Source organism: Coloeus monedula, assembly GCF_965178545.1.
Source record: "Coloeus monedula genome assembly, chromosome: 7".
In the NCBI taxonomy this organism is placed as follows: Eukaryota; Metazoa; Chordata; class Aves; order Passeriformes; family Corvidae; genus Coloeus; species Coloeus monedula.
In genome coordinates, this window is record NC_138787.1 from 10,570,029 (window position 1) to 10,596,639 (window position 26,611).

A 26,611-nucleotide genomic window follows, 5' to 3' on the forward strand; every position below is an offset into this window, starting at 1 on the left:
AAAATTCCACGTGTGGGATGTAGCTAGTGTGTTTTAGGGGATCAGAGCCACACCGTGCTGGTAACTTTAATCCCTCAAATGCTTTGGAACTGCTGTGGTCTGTGTTCCTTGGATGTTTCCACTGATGAACATTGCTTATTCACACTGAGCTTCAGTACAGTTCAGCTGACGCTGCTCTAGTTTTGATCCATTATGCAACAGAAATGTCAGTGTGCTTCACTAAATGCTAGCTGTGATTTATGATTTCTTTTTAATCTGTGCTAATTTGGGGGCTATTTGGCATTTATACATAGCTTGAAGAAGTGTATTAGCGACTCAAATATTGTTGCCAGGTTTCTGTGGTTTACTTTTGCCCATACCAAGCACTAAGCAATTAATCTCAAGGTCTTATGTATGGCAAAACAAAACAACCTCTCAGATGTTGCTTACATTTGTTTGAGAAAAACTTTCATTGGAAATGAGGAATTTGAAAGAAAGAAGAACAGAATATTTATAAACAATAACTGTATGACAAAATGCTTCTGTAAGAAGAGACTAAATTTAGCATTTGCAGGACTTTTATCCGCGTTCTGGGTATTCTCAAGCACAGGTAAACCATTTGATCAGTAAAACAAAAGATCTTGTACAAGTTGTCTACAGTCCTTACATGCACGTTTTTATAACATCTCCCTAAGAAGCACCTGGTTTTTTCCATTAAGCTATTTTGCTCCATTTGAGAATGTTTGATAGACACACCTCAGGTGAAACATTGTCTTTGAAACTGGTGCCAGGTATTGTACAGATGAATTAAATTGCCTCCAGCAAATCTTGAGTGAACAGGGGCTGTACAGCCTATGGCCATCCACACTGAAAGTGACTGTCCCTTTAGTGGGTACAGAAAGCCACAGAGCACCTACAGTGCTGGGAACATTTGATGAGCCACAGCAGCATGCAGAGCTAAAGCACTCCAATGCCTGGGGTTTTTCTGCTGCAAAATGGAAAAAACTCACTGGAAAACAATAGAGAAAGAAAACAAGATTTAATTTTGTTTGTTTGTTTGTTTTGTTTTCAGCTCTGCACCATCTAAATATGTTGTATATTTTTAATTTTGTAAGCCAGAATAAACCAGCTACAGAACTGTGTCCAAAGTTTTGGATTACATAGGACAGTGACTGCATACCTGGACCAGGTACCATACCTTACCATACCTTAGGCTTCCTCCCATTCTTGGTGAAATCCCCAAACTTTGCCCAAGACCATGCTGACAGATGACGTGTGAGCACTGCAAATCTTCCTGAATCAAACCACATCAGCCTCAAATGGCTTTTTCTAATAGGCCAAGATGACCAAGAGCCTTGTCAAAAGGGAGATAGATTGGCCAATGACCAGTGCAAAAGGCCAAGTCTGGGTGGCCACACAACAGTTCTGGAAAAGTTTTCCTCTCTGCTTGATGCCATTCCTTGCTGAGAACCAGAATGAACTCTGTAAGTGACAATATATAAAACAAGGGGCACTTAGATCACCAAATTACTTGAAGCAAAGAAAGACTTTGATGATGCAGGTTGCTTTAAAAATATACCTGTGCCTTCAATGCAAGTACAGCTCTAATATACCCTCTTTCCATCTGTCTAGCTACATATTCCAATCTCATAAGGAATTGAAGGGTTACTCTTTTGGGGGTTGGGGTTTTTTTCTGAGAAATTTGTGGGAATTAAGACAGAAAATGTTTGAACAATATCCTGTTATTACTGGAAAGTTTCTTAATTGTGATCGTTCAGAGAAATCTTAGTAGAGTGTTATCAGAAGTGTAAAATGAATCCAGGTAAAATAGCTTTTGCAGAGAAGGTAGCAAATATTTTTGGATTTCCTGTCATGAGGCATGCTTTCAAATCTTTGTAGTGGAAATCAAAGAGACTGGGTGGAAAGGACCACCAGCCAAATACTTTTGGTGTTTATAACAGGTGTGCAGGAGGTACATAATTTGTTACAGCCTTTGCAAGCTGCATTATAATGCAAAGACAAGGATGTAAAATAGCCAATGTTTTTAGAATTATATTGCCTCATTTTTTACACCTTTGGACATGTTGGACACTTTTAAACAAATTTGGCAGGAGAGCTTTTAAATATAGCGAAATTCACCAAAGTTTTATGAGAGCCATTGTATGAGCAGGGAAGAGAGTTCCTGTAGTGAGTGCCACAGAAGTTGCCCATGGATATGTTCAGTGTTGCCCAGGCTGATCCTGCTGAGGTTTGAGAGAAGCTGCAGGGGCTTCTCCAAACAAGCACAGTGTGCCACAAGAAACATGGGAAAGTAGAGTAGGAGTAGCTAAGGGTGTGGCTCTGAAGGCAAGCATATGGCTTCTGTCCTTCTGTTCTGTGCTGCTAACAATTCTTAAACCAGCTTTTTGTAACAGCTCACTAAAGAGCTGTTCTCCCCTCCTAACTGTTCCACTACTATTTAACAAAGTGGAAATCTCACTTTTCTTCTTCTGCATGAAGCAATGGACCTGGCTTTCTTATACTCTGTCTGCATCACAGCTTTCTTTAAAACACACCACCCAAAGCTCAGCTGCGTGGTTCCCCAAAACCCCTTGCCTACCTTCATGTTACCTATTATCATAATCTCTTTTGTTTTAAATGGTTGGTCTCTACGGTTAAATCTTATCTTTATCCCCTTAGGGATCTTATCTGTCCTGCACTTGTGGCCCCATTTCCTCTTCTGGTGAGCCCTTGGAGTGCTCTATGCCTTTCCATGGAACTGTTTACAAGCTGCTTTTGAGGGCACAGTTGTCACTATAAGACTAAAACTGAATCCAAAATCAACTAAATATAGCTGTTCCACAGGGAACCATCTTTTCTGATAAGGCCAATAAATTACAGGAAAAAATAGAGATCTAGAACAAGTCCTGTACAGCCAAGACCTGAACAATGGCTAAAACAAAACAAGGTTCAATACAGCCAGGAAAAAAACCCAACAACGTGGCAAACAAAGCAGTGCTGTTCAGGCAGCTTTGCCTTTCTTCCTACCTAGGTGAGATGCAGTCTGGGCTTTTGCCTGCTGCCCAAAAGGCAGGATTACTGCTGTGTGCACACAGGGGGTCATGAGGAAGTCAGGGCTAGAGTAAGAAACATGCCCCACCAAATCCACCACTAGCTGTGCCAATAATGGGCGTATACCAAAGGAATCCCACCACTCCTCTCCTTAATTCTTGATTTAAAACTGGGATCCTGTGATGAAGCAGACTCTACAGTTTCATCTTGTTTAATGGGATTTGATGGGGGGCAGGAGAACAGTAAATGAAGAGCCAGCTTTATTTCTATAGCTGCTCTTTTGAAACAGTATGGAATTGATAGCCGTGCAATAACTTTGGTGAACTGTGGAAAGCCAAAGATCAGAAAAGGGACTGTAACAGAGATGCTAGGCAAGGACAACAAGCTACAAGATGCCATGAAGCCCACAGTTCAAACACTGACTTGGGATAGGATAGATTGAGTTACTATGTTCAACTTTAAAAGTAGGCACTCATTTGCATATTATTGACATCAGGGTAAGATTTAGAAGATAAGAATCTGTACAACCCATTGTGCTGTTCTCTCTTTGTTAGCCTGCAGAGTGAGAAGGATGCTGGGGTTGGAAGGTAGATAGCATTTTGTTCATCTTAATGAGTGTAGAGGTCATTCATATATTTTTAAGTCATTAGCATCATAGAACTAAAATTTTCCAAAAAAAAAAAAAAAAAAAAAAAAAAAGAGCAGGGGAGCTTGCAGACTCATTTTCTACACAATTTTTCATGGAACCTAGCTAGTACAAGGGCGAGCTTGTTCACAAATCTAAAAATTAAGTACCTTGACTTTCATTTCATTTGATTCCTCTTCAAAATACTTTCTGACCTTCTGTTTTAAAACCAAAAAGCTTTTTAACCCTCTTCCTGAATGTCATAAAATTTTATAGAATTGTTAAAGTTAGAAAGAACCTTTAAGATCATCAAGCCAAATTATCATAGAAAATAATATTCAAGAATTTAGGAAAAATTGACTGCTGCTGCTCCTGCACTCAGTGCCTGCCCTGATCCAAAATTAGCTCCACTGGGAATGTCCATCTTTGCTACTTTCTAGTTTGAGGAGCTGTCAATAGAGCTAATAAGTGCTAGGAACTCTATGGAAGCTGGGCACAATCAGCGAGTGTAAACCCATACTGCTGTCAGATACTAAGATGCCCAGGCAGGAGGGTCCAAATGGCATTTATGAGATTCTATCAAAAGCTTTTAACTTGGCCAAACTTGGATGGATTTTTTTTTTTATCTTGAAACAGCATAGGATTCCTCCTTGACATGTGTTCCTCTCATTCTCTCATTTTGTTTTGTACATACAGTCTGCTATGGGAGGCATAGAAAATTGTTACCATAATTCTTGGTAAATAGCTAGAACTGGCAGAGCTTTACACATGCACACACACTCTTAAAAAAAAAAAAACATCCAAACTCAGCCATGCACTGGGCATGGAATATTTAAGCCCAAATGATAAACAACTATGAGCCTTGCGGGAGAGGAGTGATGAGCAAGCACATTAATACATATTCATGTTACAAGCTTTGACATTAACCATTTCAGATTATGCTTTATCTGTTGTGTTCACTTACCTGTTATGAGACTGGTAAAGTGAGAAAGACAAATGAGATTTTATTCTTGGAGGGTTTACATCTTAACATCTGAAAGTCAGAATGTTTTTGAAGAGTGTTTAGTACATACTGGAAAATAATAATATTTGATATGAAGTTACAGAGAAACATACTAATCTTGTAAAATATTCATAACAAGGTTTTCTTTCCTTCATTTTGGTTCATCATCATTAATAAAATGTATGTAGGTCAAACGATTTTCATTGACAATTGCATAACCTTATAGAGTTGCTACTGGCTAAAAATAAGTAATCATCCTCTCAGCCTTTTTTCTTTTTTTAATTAATGAAGACCTAGGAAAAAAGCAAGTTTTCAACATATTCTTGGGTGGACGTCTTTTAGACATGACAAGATAAAAGTAGCAAAAACTCTTGCATTAGAAAAGGAACCTATTAATCTACCAGGCCACAGAATTTATCAAATGAGTGAGCTGAATATAAAGGTGAAAAAAAGATGGAGTACCAGATACTCTGAAATGTGGTATTGCTATTGATTGGTGCTGCTGAAAATGGCTGCACCAAAAGGTGCAAAGGTAGTGGAGATGGTGAATAATTAGACATTAGTAAGGTATAATTTCTTTGTGTTTTAGGAGTGACAGCACAGAGGCAAATGGCAGGAATTAGCTGGAAGTACTGTATGGGGTGTGTTTTTCTGTGTAGGTTAATCAATAATTTTTTTCCTAATAAAGTCTCCAGAGGTAATCATGCTGGTCTACACAACCCACTGTGCACAGTAACACCGAGTCTCAAGAGGGCCAATGCATCTTCTGCCTATTTCAGGCCTCCAGGTTTTCGTGTTGCTCAGAGAACATGGCTTCTTATATAGTCTGTCCAATCAAGAGATTACAGAAACTCTCCCCATTACTGCTTAGGAAGTGAACTTTCTGCAGGAATGAAAACAGGATGTAAACTAGCACATGTTCTGCAGCACAAAATGTGCTTACACTAAAGATCCCCTGTGGAAGTGAACACAGCTTTGGGCCAGAGGGAACCTTGATAGATGGAGCAGTTAGTTTCCCGTTCTCTTTCCAGTTTCTCTGTAGGAGGGCAAAACTTTGAGTGGTTATCTATCATAGCAGATGCAGTGGGGACAAAAGGAGATGTGGAAGAGATGTTTATTGTAAGACCTCAGTGAAGATACATATTATCTCTAGCAGTACAGTATCCCATTTCCTGTATTCAAATATTTATTAACACTACAACAGAGCCACAGATGTTCCGTTTAATGTTGGTGTAAGGAAATTAGAAGGCTGGAATCAATAATCTTCCAATTCACAAGTTTTAGGGAAATAAATAAAGGATAGTGGAGAATGAAGACAAAATTGGGCCAGTACAAAAGAGAGTATGGAAGTCGCACACACAAGCAACATTCCAGGAATCTCATGCAGAGCAGGAAATTACCTTGAAGGTCTTGGGGCTCTTTCTGTTCCAGTGATGTAATGGAAATGGACTTGGAGAAGTATTTGATCTCCTTGAGCTACAGGCGGCTTGAATCTTGCTATTACTTTAGCTAGCAGTGATCTACTGACATGAAGCTCACAAAAGATGTAGTAACATGGTCATGGTTTAGAGAGAAAACCCTTCTGCAGCAGGAAGGGAATCAAGCTCTTCAGAGGCAGTACTGATGGTCAAGGGAAGGAAGAGAGCAAAACACACAGAAAAAGGAGAGAGCACACATGTAAGTGTCCTGATGAAGGTAAAAGCAGTACTCTAGGTTCACATCAGAGATTCTACATGAGTAAACACAGCAGTGAAAGAAATCCTACCAGTGCCTCACTGAAGGGGCAAAAGTCTTAATCAGAGCCTGAAACAACTACAGAAAACAGAGCAGTCAAAAGTTGTGGGTTGGCAAATCTTGAATTGTTTTCATTTTCTACCCTCGTCAGTGAGATTCCTTTTCTTACAGTTTTGCTTGCCCTCTCTTCCATTCCCAGTAGAATTCCTCTGTGGTCACAAATGATTAGTCAAGTTTCCTTAGTATCAGTTCTCTCATGATCTGGTCTTCTTTTAATCTTGCAGCTGAGAAATGATAAAATGGTAGGATATCATATGTGTCAGGCTTTTTCTTGTCATTGTTTGGGGGGGTTGGGGTTTTTTGTGGCCTTGATGGGGTTTTTTTTGGGTTTTTTTTAATACAAGGCACATGCAGATTATCTTATCTCACATTAGTTCTGCTTGGTCCAAACCAAAACATTCAGCACTAGATAGTGGCTGGATCTGAACACTGATGCATACAATTGGCTTTTGATTCCATGTCAGTGTAACTGAGGAAAACGAGCTCCTCTCCAGAGATGTATATTTACATCATTAGCATCTAGACAAGCCAGCTGAGATCAGCTCACTGTTTCTCTAAATACTATGCTCTATACAAAGCAAGACTGTAAAACCTTTGCAATATGAAGATTAAAGACGATCAGCCCTTAATTAACAGTCTGTTGGGCAGCAGGCTGCAAGTTAAAAATCTGAAATACGAGAAAGCAAGTCTTTGTTCACAGACTGGCTGAACTGTGGTTTCAGCACACAGTAAAATTGCAATCTTTTACAAATAGCTGTCTGCCAAATGAGTCACAGTAATATCTACATGGACACTCTTTATCTGGCCCTGTAGTGAAGTAATGCAGCTTAGACAGAATCTTTGAAAAAAAGCCCATACTCTGTCTTGGAAGAAATCTGTTTCCATGTAGAGACACTGATAGCTTTTCAAGGAAACTGAATTGACAAATAATTTTATTGACTCTTCAGCATAAAAAACAAGAGCAGGAAGTCTTAGAGCATTAGGGAAATAAATTCTGGTGTCTTTTTTACTGAAACACGGGACATATTGTGTCCTTCAAGCACAGGCTCTGAAGCTTCCTGAGATACAGTATGAATTTTAGGGTCCAAAGATGTGTACAGGGAGAACTGAAACACATCTTTTAAGCCGAAAACTGCTAACTAGGTGAAGTTCATTTTGCTCCTTCTCTCTCCAGTGAACAAGGCACACAGCATTTTACACTCCATGTTACAAATTTGGGGCCTTTAGAGAAAACGAGTGTGCAAGTGACTGGGTAGTGAAAATCCAACACGTTTCGCTGGGGAATAGGTAGGCAGCAACTTGAGTCCATAGACTTCGAAGACTTCCATGCATGCTTATTTTATGCAGATAAATAATCTTGTTTACTTCACTGAGTACCTCATATGTAAAGCTCTGCAAATCTGTGTGTGCAAGTTAAATGCCTTCTGCTGATCCTGCAGGGACTGTCTGCTCCTGTTGTAGAGCAAAGCTGCCTGCAAGCCTGTATTACTGCCTTTAATCCTCTGTGTGTATGTGCATTGTTATGTGACAGTGTTGCATCCCTGTGAGCATTCCAAAGCATTAATCCACTTCTGAGAACACTTTATTGCTGACCTAATGGTAAGCACACAAATGCAGAGAAATGAGCTGCTGATCTACAGGTTAAAAGATTTAATAAACAGGAATTTTCACAGTCAAGTTGCAATAAATATTGTGGGTCTTCAGTAACAGCAGATTGATCTTACTCTGGTGTGAAACCTAACTGTAGTGTATTTTAAAATATCATGAGGTACTATCAACAGTAATTCTTGCTAAAGTTGCACTGGAAGAGGTGAATAAAGTTTAGTAATTGGGCCTTTACTTGAAATGTAAACATATGATTTAACAGATTGCTGGAACAGATTATATGCATAAATAAACCTGGATTGTGTTACTTCTTAAGGATATTAACTGAGGTTAACAAATGCTGCATGAACAAAAAGAAATTGCCTGGGATTCCACTGTCAGCAGTTTAAAATGCATTCCCTGCTGATCTCGTGACAAGCGTACAACCAACCCCAGTTAGACCTGGGGTTCTCGACTGTGTTGGCATTGTGATTGTTTGAAACTGAATTCCAGGCCCATCTCCCTGCTGCTGCCATGCCATAAAAGGGCAATTTTTATATCAAGCTTATAAAGCATTTGTCATCCTCTAGATGTTAAAGAATTTTAGCAAGTGATGTGTGAGCTTAGGATGTCAGGATAAATAAGGTATGAGCTTGGAAAGAAAAAAACTTTAAAATGCCCTCTAGCTTTTTGACTCCAAAGGACTTAAAGCAAGGAAACAACAACAATCACATCCTGTTTTGTCACTTAGTCATGTCAAGTGCCAGTAGCCATTACCATTCCTTCAGCCTTTCTGTCCGTATTCCCAGCTGTTCTCATTAATTAAGCCAAATGTGCTGGCTCTATTTAGAACCTCTGCAGTTATAATTCAACTCTTAATACAGACTTAATCATACCTTCTTGAAATTCACCTCTCCACTGGAAATGGCACTGGTAACCAGACTTTGCTTTCCTTTTTGCTCTTGTCTCTTTCTGTATCTGTTATATAGAAATAGTTTTGGTTTGTTTTATGAGTAGAAATACTTTATGGATATGGGCTGAAAAGAAAAGGAACTGAATTTTCAAACTTAACTAGTGATGGATTGTAAGGGGTTTGTGGGGTTTTTTTGTTGTTCTAAGTATTAAAATGCTCCATAATATTTGGTTCATTTCTCTGTTTCACAGATAATGTTTTATCAAGAAAAGTTAAGAGATCAAATAGTTTACGAAAATATCATGACCAACTGAGTTTAGAATTGCTCATTATCTGTACAGCAAAGTGGGAAACTCAAAGGGGCTAGTTTTTAAATTAACTACCTGAGCCATGTAATCTAGCAAAGCCTCCAAAAAATGAAAAGTATGTTTAATCTGGTAATGACTTTTTTGATCTCTTACTACCAAAGCAACATAATTAGTGTTGATTTCTGGAAAGTTTCTCTCCAAAATCTACTTAACTTTACTCTCAATAATATGGAAAAAAATCTCCCTTAAACCTCTATAGCAAAAATTTAAGGCTGAGATTTTTGAGTCCAGATGCCCAACGCCTTCTGAAATCTAGCTGAAACAAATGGACTTTCAGAAAAGGCCCAGCCCAACATGTTGTGTTCCAGTAGTTTCAATTAAGGACACATTTGACTTTACTGTGGCTGTAACTCAATGACAGGAAGCTCTGATGTTTAAAATAGAACTCAATAATTTATTGTCAGCATTGTATCTTCCTGATACCTTGATGTTCCTCTTCTCCCTCACCCCTCATCTGCTGCAGCTCTTGAAAAGAGCCAGAAGGATCCATGCAGAGAGTGGCACCTCCAGCCTTCAGCCCATCTCCCTGCAAGCAAGGATATTATGCTCTTCTCAAACTACAGTGAACCTTGGCAGGGGGCAGCTGTTCCATAAGCAGCATCAGAATATCTCCTGTTGTACCATACTTCTATCTAGGCCTGCAGAGGGTTGGGATTTTTGGTTTGGGATGGGGTTCTTTCGCACTCAGCTTGGCAGCTGGGGTGAGTTATTGGTACTGCAGAGAATGGATAACCATGGTTACTCAGTGTTTGAACACTCAGGAACATCATTAACTCGTCTTCCTAGATGGTGTGGGGACAAGCTTTCCTTTGTACTCCTTATCCAGCTTCTGTTTTGGAGTTACTGTGTGATGCTGGTGCTGTGATATTGGTGCCTTTTACATCATAACTTATTCTGCCAGTGAGGGGTCCCATTCTTAGTTATTCTGTGGTGGAGTTTTTTGGGGTTGGTTTCTTTTTTTTTTTTTTTTTCTTAGTGGTGCTGGCTTGCTCTCAGCTTCATTTATGGCCTGTAATTAGCCACAGGTTTTCAGTAGCTTTATATGGACCTACAGTTAGCGTGGACTCTTAGCATCACAATTCAAAGTATTCTATCCTTAGCTCTCCTAATAGCTTCTCGTAAATGAGTTCATATATATATGTCACTTGATAATTATATATAATATATATTGTGTAAAGCTGGCAATATAGCCACTCACAGCTCCTTCTAGACTCTCCAATGAGAATAGTTTTATTCTTTGTAGTTTTGGGGGTGTGGTTTGAAGGTTTTGAGTTGGGTTTTTGGTTTCGGTTGTGTTTCAATTTTGTTTGTTTGGGGTTTTTTTTTAAATGATTCTGCTAATCTGTTGTTGTTAAAACCAGATGATGCTGGTATATGTCACAACCACTGAATGTTAGTGAAGCTATTTCTGTGTTCTTACTTTACTTCCTTTCAGTTCAACATCACTATATGCTGGTAGTTTTCCCACTTACAATCACTGATGTACAGAGTTAATGCAATATCTCTGTATTTTTAATATTGCACTTGGGTCCAACTCACAGGTACTTCCCACATGGTTAATGGTGCTCAGTTCTAAGCTGAAAGCTTATCTTCAACCCATCACTTTGGGCAACTGTTTTGAATGGTAAAGCTTCCCGCATCAAAAGAAATCATGTGCATGTTTGTGTGTGGCCATCACTTGTTGTTTGCTGTCTGGCAAACACATCTATATGCTATATTATGTCAATTTTTATGTTTAAACAGTCTACATAAAATTCTCACCTAACAATGGTCATGAGCTGCAGAGTTCCATGCTAAGATTAGTACATCTCATAGCTGAAGAGTTACTCAGATTTTGTTTGGGCCCATCTCAATAAAGTCCATGCTAACAGAAATTTTCCACCTTTTTTCTGCTGCCACTCCCCCAGAGCATTTACAGTGTTTGCTTACCTTGGGTCTCAGGAGGGAAGCAGTCTTTCCAGCCCAGCTGCTGTGTTAGCCTTTAATCACTTGTTGGGAGGAGCCAAAGTTAAAACTTTTACTTTTTTCCTAGATTGATGACTTCCTGGCTTTCCTTCATTCTTTGTTTCTTGCTTAAAAGCCCGAATGTATGCTTTTGGATCCACTGAAAGGTACAGGGGGCTTTGGAGGCCCATGCAGCAAAGACTAAGGACACTTCAGCAGGCTTCAACTTAGGAACTAAAGAGAACATCAAATGCTAATCAGGAGACTGCTGTCATCAAAATTTTTCTAGTCTGTAGTCTAAAACATCTAAACTGATCAATAGCTTTAAAAATCTGACGGACTCTCTTTCTTTGAAGCTTTTCCCATAATGGTCCTTTCCAAAAGCACAGGATAACTTTGGAAACTGCAGACACACTTGCTTCAAGCTTCCTAGAGCTCCATCCAGTCTGCAGCAGAGCTAGTACTTATTCTATCTTTCCGTTTTGGACATTCTAGAAGGAGATTGAGAGCCTAAATAAGTTGCATTTCTGAAGAACTGTCAGCAAAATTTTCTGTGATCCAACAGGGCACTTCTACTGCTTCTGAACCTGCCTCTCTGGGACTATGACACTGATTTAGCTGCAGCTAAATGTTTTATCATGACAGGCAAGACCTTCCTACTGACAGTTACTTGGGCTTAATACAAGAAAGGACATACTCCATAAAATAAAGATGATAATCATAAACTTGGGGAAACAGCTGGGGGGGGATAAAAAACGGTTTCTAATTGAGTGGAAGAAAATGTCTTTTCCACTGGAAGATATTTTCACTTTTTACCAGAAATTACCTATCTCTTCTCAATCTTTAACCAGAGTAGCCACAACTAAAATCCACTGCCTGCACCATGCTCTCTGTCCCCTACATCCAGTCACAACCAAAGGCAATGAGGAGGAGCTACTACGACCAGTCCTACAGAGTCACATTTGCCCAGCTACTCTGCCTTCAGCCCCAGTACTGCCCTCAGGATCTCTGCACTGTGTTCCACCATACAATATAGATAAGGCAGCAAATCCTCACTGCCTCATCTTAAAGGGGAGGCTTTTCCGATTTAGGATCATTGATTGCTTTGTCCTAAATGCATCTTTCCCTGGTCCCTTTTTCCTGACTCAGAAGTTGAAACATTGTCAGGAATACATTCCTTCAGAAAAGGATAAGATACGGTAATATACGGTGCCACTAAATGTAGTGACCTCCATAAACTTCTCATGAACACATGCAGTTTGAAGGAATGCTTTTTAATTCAGCTGATTAAAGAGCATGAAAACAGATAGATAATGCTTAAACTGTTTGTATACATGGGTGTAGATTTTAAGGATGGAAGAGAGCCTAAAAAATTCTTAAACTGTACAAGTATTTTAACTAGACTTTACAAACTGCTTTCACTTTGGACTTGGGCCCAGAGTAACCATATTATGATTTCTTGGCATGAAACTATGGCTCTGATGGTTTAATTCTTCCATGAATGACTAACACTTTACCAAAAACTTTATTTAAGCACAGAAGAATGGATGACCTTCAAACAAATCACTTTTCAGTACCTGAGAACCTGGCTAGAAACAGTGCAGGAAGCAGGTGGACCTGCACATTGTACCATGAACACCATCCCTTCCTTTCATCCTGCCCCTCATGCCATCCTCAGGCCCTCTCTGATTGGTGTCACTGCAGGGAAGGATCTCCAGCTTATTCTTTGTGAGAACAAAGGGCTTCACTACATGTTTGCCAACCAGTTTACTTTTTGCAGCCTTTCAAAGTGGTTCACCAGGTGGTGCTTTTCTTGCCAAAAGGGAGGGTAAGCTCAGCTCTTGGGTTCCTGTTGACTTCCAGACTCACTGGGAACTGGATGCTGGATGCCCTCAGAGTTCTGAGTAAAGCAAAAAGATGCATCCTTGGTTACTAAATGTTTGTTATCTACCCTTTAGCTGCTCATTGGTAAAGCAGGTAAGTGGCCATAATAGGTAAATGCTTGGGGGGAATGCCGAACAGGAAAACAAACATTTCCACATTTATGTGAGTTGTTTCCTTGCTCACAAAAGCCTAGGTTTCAAATACACTGTTAGCACAGAGTTTTGATATCCATGTTGCTGCTTTCTGAATAGGAGTGAAATGGGCTTTGCACTACAGTAGGGAAATACATGTCTGGTCTGGAGAGGGAGGCAAATACATTGGAAGTAACATCCACACAATTCAGAAAACGCATTTCTCCAAACCATTGACAACCTTGCACATTGGCAGCTTCTCTGTCAAAAAATTAACTGTTACAGGGCCAGCTACTGACTGCCAGTCAGCTCACACCAGCGAGCTGCGGGATGAGAGGAGGTGGATCTGGCATCCTCCTCTCCTTGAGAATCTGCTGAAGCCCCAGATTTCAGTGTGGTGCTGCTCCTGCTGGGCCTCAGCACTTTGCTTTGACTCCTCTGTATGCAATGAGTTCCTCAGTTACCTTCCTTCAATGCTAATTAGCCAAATTCATACACAATGCTGCTGAATGAGGCAGCTCCAGGTATAGGCTCTGTGGAGATGACTTTGCCCTCAGAAAATAGTCCAGAGTTTAATCAGACTGTGTGAGTGAGTTAAAGCACTGTGTGCCTTTATGTAGCCATTGATAGTGACCTTGGTGGGAGACTGTCCTAACAGCTTGGGATCTTACTCAACCTGACTTCTTCACCTGGTGGGCATCCACACGAAAAAATCGGGAGCACTCACAATTTTGTGATCCTTCAACACCAGACCTGGTTGTGAAATGCAGAGGGCAGCAAAAGCTGCACTTGATAATAAGTATATTAACTATTACATGCATGCCCTGCAGCATGATGCTCTTTCCAATAAAGCAGGCAGCAACAAAACCAGATTGCAACTGATAGGGAGTGTTCAACAGCCCAAACTGGATTTTGGCAGGATGAACATCACAAACAGTAACACGCCCCCTCTTGCAAGAAAAAAACAAAACAAAAAAACCAAAAGACATTAAATTGTTAATGCCCCTATATAATCAGAGCTTTGATCTTGATTCTAAGAAAAGGAACCTCAAGCAAGTAGTTGAAATCCCTACAGTAGGCACAGGCATTGGTTTAATAATGGCACAGAATAAGCTTCATGATGCTGTCTGCTGCTAGCTCTCCCACTCTGCTTGGCCTATGCCTACCTACTTAAGCTACAAAATCCAAGAGGCTATTTGATTTTTACTGATCACCAAAGACCCTTAGGGTCTTTTTAATGCATTCCAAAAACAGATGATAACCCTCCATTCTCCAAGAAAGGATGTTCCATGGCAGATTCTAGCCATCACTCCCCTTGCTTCCTAAGCAAATCTGCAGTGCTTATGACATTTGCTTTGTATTAACTCCCTTAATGGATAGCTCTGTTTGGAGTTCTTACTCTTTCACTGACACATTACGTGTCAAATCCTAAATGTTCCAAATCTTACCTTTATGGAAACAAATTAATTCTCTTGCTGCTTCTTGTGTGAGAATGTGTGGAAACTGGAGATTCTCTGACCACCCTCCAGACAGTTATGAAATGGCTTCCAGGACTGTACTTTTAGGGTATGTGGGGTTCTGTTAAACAGCCTTTACAGAACCCAGCTGGTAAACACAAGGTGAGTTGCAAGGGCAACTGAGAGACAGCAATGAAGGGAAAGATTCAACAAGTCAAGGCATCGAAATGACTGGGATTAAAGCAAAAGTTAAGTACTGTGTGTCTTCAGAATTCAGGCTTTAATTAACAGCTTTGCTTTTGCTGTAAAGGATTCCTTGCACAGCTCCTGTTTTTATTCCTGGGCATTTTGAAATATATTTGTATCTCGAATCTGCTTTGTGGTATATTTCAAAAAAGGGGTTGTATCAAGGGAGAGCTAAAAAAGTATAAAATTAGGCCACTGCTTATACTCATTATGTAAGAGGCAATTTGGGCATTTCTTTGCTAGAATCCACCCTCATTACATAGTGATGCTTTCCCAAATTCCTTTGGCCACTTTAGGTGTATCTTTAAGAGAAGATGTGTCTATTTTTACTTCCCCTGCACTCACATCTGTTTCTTTCTTATCAGCAAATATCTATTCATTGGTCCTATCTAACTCTTTTACATTTATCTGCATTAAAATGTGTGTCACTCATTTACTCAGGGTTTGTACATAAATTAAAGTCTCCTGTATCTCCTATAGCAGTTATTCTTTCTGCTTTTTGCATCACCTAAAAATAAAATTACATTTGTTTATAGCAGACACATGAATTTGTATCCCTTAACTGTTTCTTAGTTCAATCAGTCAATTTTTGCAATTAGATTGTGTCTGAAGTCCCGTGAGTTTGACAGAGTATTTGTATTCAGAATATTCTGTTTCCGAACTTGATGGGGATGGGGTTTTTTTGTTTGTTCTTTGCCCAAGAAATAAAACGTTTCTGACTCTTTTCTAAGAACTTCGAGAATTATTTAGATAGAAAACTCACAGGTCTACAAGCTTGGACTGTCTTAGCCTTACCTGTAATAAAAGTCCAGCATCTAGAAGACATTTCATATTTAAATAGGAATTTTTAGTAAGCTACTTGTTGTTTTCTGTCATAGAAATCTCCTTGAGAGATAATCTTTGAGCAGTTCTGCTAAGTGCTCTGTAATCATAATGGTTTTTTACTTCTCAGAGTACTAAAATATTCTCCATGTAGGTACATTCACATTGTTTTCTCACATAATTTAAAAATCTTTCCACACATAATATAATTTCTTGCAATAACATAAGATGTTCATGGCAAAATATTATATTATGCAGAGAATGCACTAGTGCAAAAATGAAAGGTAACCTTGGTCATCTAAATTAGGTCTTGAAAATTAATGCTGATCTGTAATCTTTGCCCAGGAGACATGTAATAAGTCTTCACAAACAGTTGCATCAGATTTCTAGAATTTTATCTAAGTAAGTATGTAACTCTACCCCAGCTGGATGATTAAACATTTAGCATACTTACCATAAATATGGGTTTGTAATGGGGAGCATTTAATTTGTTTCAGTTACCTGTACAAATAATTCTAATCTGCAGATCAGTTGCCCTGGTTTGAATAATGTGCATATTTAACACAGCAAAATGCATGTGTCTAAACTTGGCTTGCAGTGTTGAAGCAACTTATTTAGACAGACAGATATTTGATGGATATTTAGTATCTCAGATATGTTTATCATACTAATTCTAGTACATTTATCATATTAACTCTATTTAGTTACATGTGCAGTTTCTCCAGCAGATACACAAAGAATATTAGTATCACATCTAAGCAAACCACCTGTAATTAGTTCCTGTCAAAACTGACGTAAAAGCAACAGGAAAGAAGTTAACTCTCTTAATTCTTTGATAGTTGGTGTTCTATTGTCTGATGCAAGAAAAAAAAAAAGGAAATAATTTACTACTACTGCTATAATCATATTTTTGTAGAAATTGCCTCACAATTACATAACCATGTCCTTTGCACACTTTGGTGCCCTTTGTTTGTAAATCATCTCAGGGGAATCCACTAAGCCACTACTGGCAGTCAGAGGCAGGGGTTTTACGCAGTTTTCACGACAAGCTTTTTCCCCAAAGTGCCCTGTTTCATGGTCAGTTCCTGGTAGCAGTGTCATGTAAACATCCTCCACGTGTTTTAGACCTCCTTCTCTATAAAGTGTTGTCCCAGTAGTCTTCTGTGGCATTGCTGTGGATGGAGAGGCTTAGGGAATGCTTTACATTTATTAGAGTAAAATCTCTGTAGTCTCTTTTCCCTCCCTGTGAAGACAGAGTCCAGCCATCTCCAGGACAGGCAGTAAGTATAGTTTGATATTTCATTTCTTTCTGTTAACCTTGCTGAGCAGACAGTATGCTACCAGACAATGAAATGGTGAAACATAAAGTTCTACAGAATTCTGAAGAAAGTTGCAGATGCAGAACAAGTATTTGAGTTTGCTTCAAAATCCTTAACTCTAAGGATGTAGGTGTAAACCCAAGGATCAAAAAAATTGCTTACTTTTTTAAATCAGGAGTTACAAGAAATCAATTCGCTTGTCCTCTCCCACAGATTGTGAAAAAGCAGGGAGAGAAGAGAAAAGTAATCCTTCAGTTTGTAAAGAGAGGCAATAAACATGGAAACACAGTCTCATACTTTTAAATTAAAATCTGTTGTGGGCATAAAATACTCTTCCAGGAAATTGGTTCATGAGTGGAAAACATGCTATCAGATGTAATAATGATATATGAGACCATCTCTTGTATTAATTCAAAAGTGCTGTAAGTATTGCAACATCTTCAGTTGGGAGGGTTGGGTGCTAAAGCTCTAAGCAGAGCTTTCTGAGGTGGAGTGAAAGCCTGTTGCACACTAAATGCGCTCAGCAGCTGGATGAACAGCACTGGCTGGCTACCAGTATGTGCCATTTACTTTGTAAACAGGGAGCTCGACAAGTAAAGACCTGCTGGACAACTGGAAAAAAAAAAAAAAAGAGTAGGCATGTATGGAATTAGAGAAGAATATAGCTGGATCAGGTATATTGTGTGTGAGCAGTAATGAATGAGAGAAATATGCTGTCAGTGTGTTCATCACCAGCCTTTAATGACATACCGTGATTACTTTCCCATTCATGTATAGAGTGTTAATGGCATGTGCTCAGAAGCAGCTCCAAAAGAAACAACTAAGGTACATCACTTCCTCTTGAACTATTCTTTAGGGTTGGTTTAGACATTACACAGATTAACAGTAATGTGAAAGTGGTAGAGCAGAAGGTTACAAAGTCATCCAAATAGATTCACCAAACACCTGCATTAAAAAAGCTTATCATAAATTTCTTACATTCTGATCAGGCAAGGAATGTTTTTAAGTGTACATAAAAGAGATTCTTAGTTTTCTTTTTTTCCTTTTTTTTTTCTTTTTTTTTTTTTTGGTGTTAGTTAAGAAATGTGTCATATAATTAAAAATTTTATTTGCCAGTGATGGATCATCTGTAGCTAAAATCATGCAAGTGTTAGGGCTGCCACCTCAAGTTAGATACCAAATCTAGGGATGGCAAGATCATAGTGTTCCCCAAAAACAAATTTTGGAGGGAAAGGGTTCAGGGAGCAGAAGTGATAGTCTTCACAAATGCACTTCTACAAAATGCTGCAGTGTTTGATTTCATGTAGGGTCTGATCTTGGATAAACTGCAGGTAAACTGAGTTATGCAATTAAATCAGACTGGCAGATTGCATATGGATATGAAGTATCCGGTTGCACGACAAGCTGTGTGAAAAAAGCATCAGACTGAGTCTTGAATTGCTTGAAAAGAAAGGGTGTTTTACAGCAGGTTAAAACTTTAGTTAGGCTTCTGGAGCACCATTAGCATAATCTGATTACTGTCTAGGCAGGTGATGGTTGCTCCTGGATAGGCCTAAAGGAAATGAATGCTTTGAAAGCATAAAGCAGTGCTCAGTGGGAGGTAGGAGGAATTCTGAACTTCTTTGGGATTAAATGAATATTACAAATGATCCTGATAAATTTTAAGGAGCGTCTTGCCTGTTCAGATTTCTTCTTAAGGTTTCAAATACTGCTTAACCTTTCACTCTATCAAATTTGTTCTTACATCCATTGCCCTTATGATTTCTTACCTGGTCCAAAAGATATATTTGGGGGAGCTGTGGGGATGTGGTGTCGGAGGGGGGAGGTGTGTCAGGTTGGTTGGTTTGGGTTTTTTTAGTATTTCTGCTTATTATCTTCACTCACATCATTTGGTATATTCTCATAATGCTCTCTAACTAATTCTGTTAAGCTCCCATTCCAATGCTAATATCTCATTCCAGGTGTTAAAGAAGTACTGGCCATTAAATTCTTTCAAAGTAAAGGCATGAGTTGTACTCCTTCCTTCTAAAGGAAATTATGATTTACTGGCAAAGAGCCGGGGTGAAAGCGACTGTCAAAAATTCTACATTGTGTTTCCAGCTGTGCATCTCTCCTGGTGCATAACTTACTGGGATTTTCTTGTGCTTCTAATTTCAAGCTCCAAGCTTAGGCATTGCCATGTTTGTCTTAATTCTTGCTAGCATAGTTTAATTATTTGAATCCATTTACATGTCTTGTTCTTCAGACCAGTAGAAATTATATTGCTAATTAATTGTGTCTAACTGAAACACTAAGTGGGCTTTTAGGTCCATACAGGAAAACTATAAAAAATCAAAGACAGTAAATTTTTTGAATACCAGATCTATTAAATGGCTTCTAAGTTCTGCATTTCTTATCACTGGTTTTAAGTCACTTTTAGTCCCTCTGCACAGGGTTTGAGTAGCACCTGGAATGACAGTGCGCCATACTTTTTTTCATGTCATCATTTATAGCACAGTTAATGTTAAATTGAAATGTCAAGTTAATGTTCAGAACATGATCCTTTAGACACCATTGAAAGAGAGCACTAGAAGAATATTTTTCCTTTATGTTCTTGTTTTCCATTCTGTTTTCCATTCTGATTAGGGTGAAAAGACAACATCTCTGAGGTTTTATGCAGGTTGAAGGGCCTGTCTTCTCAAAGCTATGACTTTGCAAGGACACCCCTTGCTATGTCACACGATAAATGTGACACATACAGGGAACATCAACTTCCTGCATGTAAGCTGCAGCAGGATATTGCAGATTTCCAGGTAAAAGCCAATCATGCATGAAAACCCTCCTGCAATTTCATGTGTCTGCAATAACTGCACATGAGAAGGAGCTCTGAAGGCTTTCACTGAGAATGGGACCAATATGCCAAAGCATTCATTCCCTCAAAAAAGGTTCTATCTAGGACCTGAAGATTCCTGGAAAGCATAAAAGTATCATTGGCCAGATCATCTCACACCAGTAGATACTCCAGGGGATCCCCATGTATGTCTCACTTGAATTTTAAGACTCTTAGAGAGTTTGCCATTGCTGAGGTAATTCCCTACTGCTAAAGCAACTTCTTAGACTTTTTCCCAGAGATGTAACAGTAAGAGAAATCTAGATCTGGAATCTTAATCTACTCAGAGCCTGAATGTTGGGAAGAAGGGCTTATGAATGACAAATAGTTAGAACTGCTTTGCAAGAGCTTCAGGGACAGTATTACACAGTCTGGAAATTGCTGGAACTGAAGATAAAAAGGATCTCTCATAACCCATGTCCCTTCAAAAATTGGTTAAGTATGTCAGATGAGATACTTTAATGTTCTCAAACACTTCCTTTCAGGCATTCTTCCAGGCCAGCAATGCCTTTTGAATTTTCCCTAAAATACTACTTCAACACATCGGCCATCCACCTTGCAAAGGGGAAGGTGGGAGCAGAAAGCTTTTTGACACTGCCAATTCCTTTAGGCACCTGACTCAAGTGACACTTGTATACTGCAGATCAGTTTCCATTTCCCATTTCAGGTCAAACCTTTTATTTTCTTCTATTAAAGCACTGAACATATAATTATGAGTGTTTTCCACCTCTTTAATTTTGCCTGAAACTGATTCTGACCCTTTGATGTTAATTACCCTGAGATGATCTCGAACTACATTTTAAAACCCGCTGTGAAGCAGACCTGTGCTGTACATCTTAATTGTATTTTTCAGTTTGAGGACTCCTGCTGTCCAGTCTATTTGAACTGCATCCTGAAATTCAGGTTTGTAGTTAACACACACCCACTCACACCTCCCATCCCCACCAAGCCTTTCTCTAGAGCAGTATCTCCAATTAATCAGAACCCAATTCTAGTTCAGATGTGGAGTAGCTGGTAGAGTTATCCCTTCAATCCTCTCAGGAGACAATTAAGGGCAAGGCAGTGCATCTGCTCAGGAACATTAGTTGTTCACTTTGTGCCTTTCTTTTATTCTGACTTTTAAATGTGTACCCATCAATATAAACAAATGGGGCTCAAAAGAGCAATTAGATTAGCAGAATTTCAAAACTCAGGGCTTTTTATGACTGTATCTGTCTTGTCTTGGCCAAGAAAAATCATTATTATAATTCCAACTGGATAAAGGATGCTTACCACCTCCTCAACAATTTGTTCACTGTTACCTCTATAGGTATGTATTCCCATACCCTTCTCCAATTTCTTATCAGTGGTTGCTGCCTCTGAGGAAAACAGCAAGAGGCAGGACTAAGGGGAGAGTTAAATTAGCCCACTTTCACGCTTCACCTCCAATAAATCTGCACCTGAATAAAAGTCTTTCTTCAGTAGCCAGAAGGGATAACAGAAGAAAAACTATAGCTCAAGAGAAGCAAATCTCTGGCTGACTCCTCAGATGAAGGACTTTGGAGGTATTCCCTGCAATGCTGTTGTAAGTCCATTCCCTCTTACTGTAGCCCTAATACTACTCAATCCATATAGCTTCAGCATAATTATTGGCTCAACCTTAAACCATCCTCTCTCTTAGAAAAGAAGAAAGCACCTTGCCTCTGTACAGATGAGGTGTCAGCTCTCCACAGTGAAGCACTGCTCCTGTTACTGCAAGGAGAAACCTCATGCAGATAGTGCAATTAAGCTGGTCTAAAAATACATCCAGCATCTTCTCTTTAACAGAGAATGACAGATCACTGCTGGGATTAAAAATGCAGCTTTACTGCCTAAAAGGGTCTTTACTGTTCCTGTATTTCACTCTGTGTCCAAAAATTCACCTGGAAAACTCTTAAGCTTAGAGTTGATTGTATGAATAAATGTCCTGAATAAGGAAATAGAAGAAAATATCACCATTAATTTTATCTAACACGAGGAATCCTAAAACAAACCAGTTACTCCCACAACAGATATCACACTCTGGAAAGAACACGATAATTTATGCTTGACAATACAAAGCACAATGCATGTATTTTTCAGATTTATACCAGGTAAATCATGAGGCTGTCATTTATTTTTAACTTATTGATCATTATAATCATCTGGTAAACCCCCAACCTTCTAATATAAAACAACCTGATCATACGAGAAGTGTCAATCATTGGAGACAGAGTCTATGAACAGGCTGAGTGCTGTGTACCTAAACAGGTTTGGCTGAGCAAACTGCACTCTGAACATATCTTTCCTGGCTTCAGCTACAAAACCATCCTCAGGGCACAGCTAGTTTTCTATTCCCACTGTGCTGCCCTAATCTAGTAAACCTCCACCTCTGACCTCCATAAATATTTTATTTTATTTTATTTTATTAATTGCAAGATGCTTGCTTCATTATTCTGCAAGACCACTTACCCTGATTCCATCTCTGCATTAAATGTTTTTAGATTTGGGCTTATCTATGAAAATAGATATAGACCAGATAGATAGATAGAGAGAGAGAGAGAGAGATATGTGAACATATGATATATGTATGATTGTATCATGTGAACATGAGTAAAAGAAAGTAAAGCAAAGAGGCAATGCAGCAAGGCATTTCTTCTGTACATAATTTCTGGAATAGCTATGCTGCACACTTTTCTGCAACTGCTTCTGGCAGTTGGAAGCAATCAAACACAAACACCTTGCTGCTTACAACAAAACCAAAAATTTTCTGTGATGGCTTAGAGAAACCAAAATCTAAAACAATTTTCATGAAGGAGTGAGAAGGAAGGGAAGCTTTCTTCCTGTGCAAAGATTTCTATGTGAAAGAAAGGAAGCCATGACTCTTAACGATAGCTAAGCATTACTGCTTCATTGTAGATGTTAGGCTTATCTTTTCTATTTTTCTCTGCCATTTTCATCCAAAAAATCTCTCTTGAAATTGAACATTGAGAAGCAAAACTAATGTTGAAGTTTATTTCAGAGCTGACTGAAGTGAGCATATTGATTTTTGCAGATTTTGTATCAGCTTCTTGGTATACTCCATTTCTCATTCAGCCATGTAATATTTGGGATAATATTTCTCTGCATACTAGAGGGTCCCAAATGTTGCTATCAAATAGAGAAGTAAACACCGTCATCTTGGTCCATACTGAATTCAGTGTGTATGAAGCATTTCTTTAAAAAAGCAGATTTGTTATGTTGTTATGGTGGTTGTTACGGTCTCACATACCTGGCAGAAATCAAGTGTTGCTTTGGTTGTTTTGTTGGTTCTTTTTCACGTGCATTCAGTGTACCTACAGAAAAAACATCGCTTTCAAAATGCCTGGATTCTAGCACCTAGGATTTTTCTGGAAATGGCAGAATTTGCTAAATATCTACCTGCTTGGTAGTCTCAGAGCTGAAAACATTCACCATCGCCCTTCCCCTACCCCAGCACTCACACACACGCGCTTGATGTCATGTTCTACTAGTGGCACATTTACATTCCTATTGATTTGAAAGGAGCTACGAAGCAACTGAGTGAGGTAAATACTTGCCTGTGTAAAGCCAGCAAAATGCTTTAAACTCTTGAATTAGAGCCTGATAAAGGGTAAGTACCATGTTCCTTTATAAACTTGTTTTATCATCGTTTTCAGGGAAAAAAATTAAACCAAGTGGACTTCCTTTGGGTTCATTAGGTGACTACTGAAAATGATTGTTTCAGGGTAATAGAAACCTTTAGAAATCTTTTTTCCACGTTCTCTTGGAACTTCACCAGCCATGAGCACAATGGGGGGCGGAGGGAGGAAAGTCTTACATCCCATTGTCTCCACAGGACTCCCTGTTCCCTACTGAACACCAGAGTCAATTTTTCCGAACAGCTTTGTCTTTCTGCCAAAGATAATGTCCAAGTTTGGAGTGTATGGGTAAAGATGAAAACCGTGTCACTCACATATGGCTTGCTTGCTTTTTAGGTGTTTCAGTAATCATTCCTTCCCTGTAGTTTGTGGATGCTTTGCAGTACTTAAGACTAAACTGTACTAAATCCTAGCTTCGAACCTCTCAACAAAGTAGTACAGCCATAGGTATCAAAATGCTGTACATCACTTTTTATGTACTTTTTAAAAAAAAATCGGTGTGGAAATAAGTTCTCTAAAAAAACTTCATCTGTCAGCTTTTTTTTTTTTTGTGGGAGGCTTCTGGTATGTGGTTTTGCTCCTCCTAGAATGTGATAAAGTGAAACTAAAGGGAAAAAAATTTCTGCCTCCTTTCTGAACTTAAGAACATGATTTTTCCGAAAACAGAAGAGAGTTCAAGACCATAAAAATACTATTGCTAAATTTTGATCCCCTGAAAATAAGGTCAGGCTAAAGCAAACAAAATCCATTGAGGAGAAGTTGTTTTTATTAAGGCATTAACTTCAGAGGTGCTATGAAAGTCTGCTCCAGGGGAGGTTCACTATGCAAATGTCAAATGGGAAAGTGTTCTCAAGCTGTTGCTTGCTGCATGGTTATTGAAGGATAAAACTTAATTCTGGGAAAATTATTCCTCACCGGTATCTCAGGACCAAAAATATATAGTATGTCCTCTGTGTCACCAGGGCTTGGCTGGCTGAGACAGACCCTGTGTGACAGCAGTCAGTGGTGAGAGACCTCAAGGGCCTGCAGTGAGAAGACTGACTAGGCAGTGAGGAGAAATATTTACCTGAAGTCTTGTATTTGAGCCCTTATCAGCAACAGATTTTTCTCATTCATTCCTCTGTACCCATCACTATTCAGTTACAATTGCACCTTGGCAAGCGCTGCCACAGAGGAACCATCTGCACTGGTTTAGGTACTGTGTTTCCTGTCCTTCAAAAAAACCTTCCAACAACCTTGCACTTGGCCTTGCTGAGCCTCATGAACTTCACATGGGCCAAGCTCTCCAGCCTGTCCAGGTCCCTCTGGATGGCATCCCTTCCCTCCAGTGTGTCAAGCGCACCACACAGCTCGGTGTCGTCGGCAAATTTGCTGACAGTGCACTCAATCCCACTGTCCATGTCACCGATGTTAAAAAGTGCCAATCCCAACATCAACCCCTGAGGAACATCACTCATCACTGGTCTCACCTGGACATTGAGCTGTTGACTGAGTGTGATCATCTAACCAATCCATTATCCACCAAGATCCATCCGCCAAATCCATGTCTTCCCACTTTAGAGACAAGGATGTCATGAGGGTAGTGTCAAGTGCTTTGTACAGCTCCAGGCAGATGATGTCAGCTGCTCTTCTCTTATGCATCAACAACTGTAACCCCATTGTAGCAGGCCACCCCACTTGTCAGGCATGACTTGCTCTTAGTGAGGCCATGCCCTCAGGCTGTCATCACTCTCCTCCTTATTTTCCGTATGCCTTTGCATAGTTTCCAGGAAAATCTGCTCCACAATCTTGCCAGGCATTCAGGTGAGACTGACTGACCTGTAGGTTATGTTCTTTTGAAGAATACACTGTCAGAAAAGACATGGAAATGCTGTCCCCAGAACAAACAGAACTGCTGTCCCGGTTTTCTACAACTGGAAACCAGAATGTCTCTTTGGGGCCTCTACCCAGGTGAGATCCTACATTGAAGTCATGTTAGGAAAAAGGTCAGTTCCTCTTGCAGATTCTTGAAAATATGAACTGCCTTATAAAGACTGAATCATCTCATAGTTAGTGGTAGTACAAGGCTGATTGTTGGACTGGATGATCTCAAAGGCCTTCTCCAACCTTGACGATTCTGATTCTATAATCTCTGAAAAGCTTTCTGTGAAGACACAACTGTTACAGAGCAATGACTAGACAGAGGTGTTTGGGCAATTCCATCTGCCTCTGCCAAATTCTTGAAGTCCTGTTCTTTCCTCCTCACTCAGCTTTCTCAGTGATTGCTGATCGAGTTATATTAGAATGAAGACTGACTCTGCCCTCAGGAGATCACTGATTTCTGAAATTAATGCAGTTTCTGTGCTGTTTTGCAATACAAAACAAGTGGCATTAAAAAATGGAAAGTGTTGCAGTTATATTGATCCACCCCACCCTCCCCTAAAAAAATCACTTTTTTCTATATTTTAGATTACAATTAAACTACCAGCAATAACCTCTGAAAAACTGTCTATTGCTCCTTGGCTGTTCACAATAACTGAGGCTTGTACACTGCAAACCTCTCAGTGCTCAACAGTCAAAGGTTTTGTGCAGCAATTTGAAGTGTCCTCTTGTGAAAACAGCAGCTCTGGTTTTATAACTAGAGCACAACCATAATATTTGTTTTACTAGCTCAAGGTTCAATTTCAATACAATAATAAATAACAAAACCCTCTTCAAACAGCTCCTTAAAATTACAGTAGTTCAAAAAAGAAACTGCATCGATAGCAACTCTTCCTGTTTAGGGAAATGACTAAAGGCCATGCAGTTTCTCACTACTGTAAATGAGGAAGAGGAGAAAGAGAGAAATGACAAGAATCAGACACTGCTGTCCTGAATGATGGAGCTGACGCTCAGCATCGTGTAAGTGGCCTGATCTGCTCTGTAATGTGTGCATGCTGCTCTCAAGAATGGGGTGCCTGCAGGACTTTCAGGCGCTGGCAGTCCAT

The 26,611-nt window shown here is 39.4% G+C and overlaps 1 protein-coding gene across 3 annotated transcripts in view; it reads left to right on the top strand.

The window, feature by feature from the left end:
* The first annotated feature begins 16,979 nt into the window (after nt 1-16,979).
* SLC39A10 (solute carrier family 39 member 10) overlaps nt 16,980-26,611 on the top strand; it is a 60,945-nt gene continuing 51,313 nt past the window's right edge. For 2 of the 3 annotated variants that reach the window (XM_082284982.1, XM_082284987.1), the window contains exon 1: nt 16,983-17,081. The gene's annotated coding sequence lies outside the window, so the exon portion shown is untranslated. Of the gene's footprint in view, nt 17,082-26,611 lie in introns of all 3 variants that reach the window. The other variant, XM_082284986.1, reaches the window with a different exon arrangement.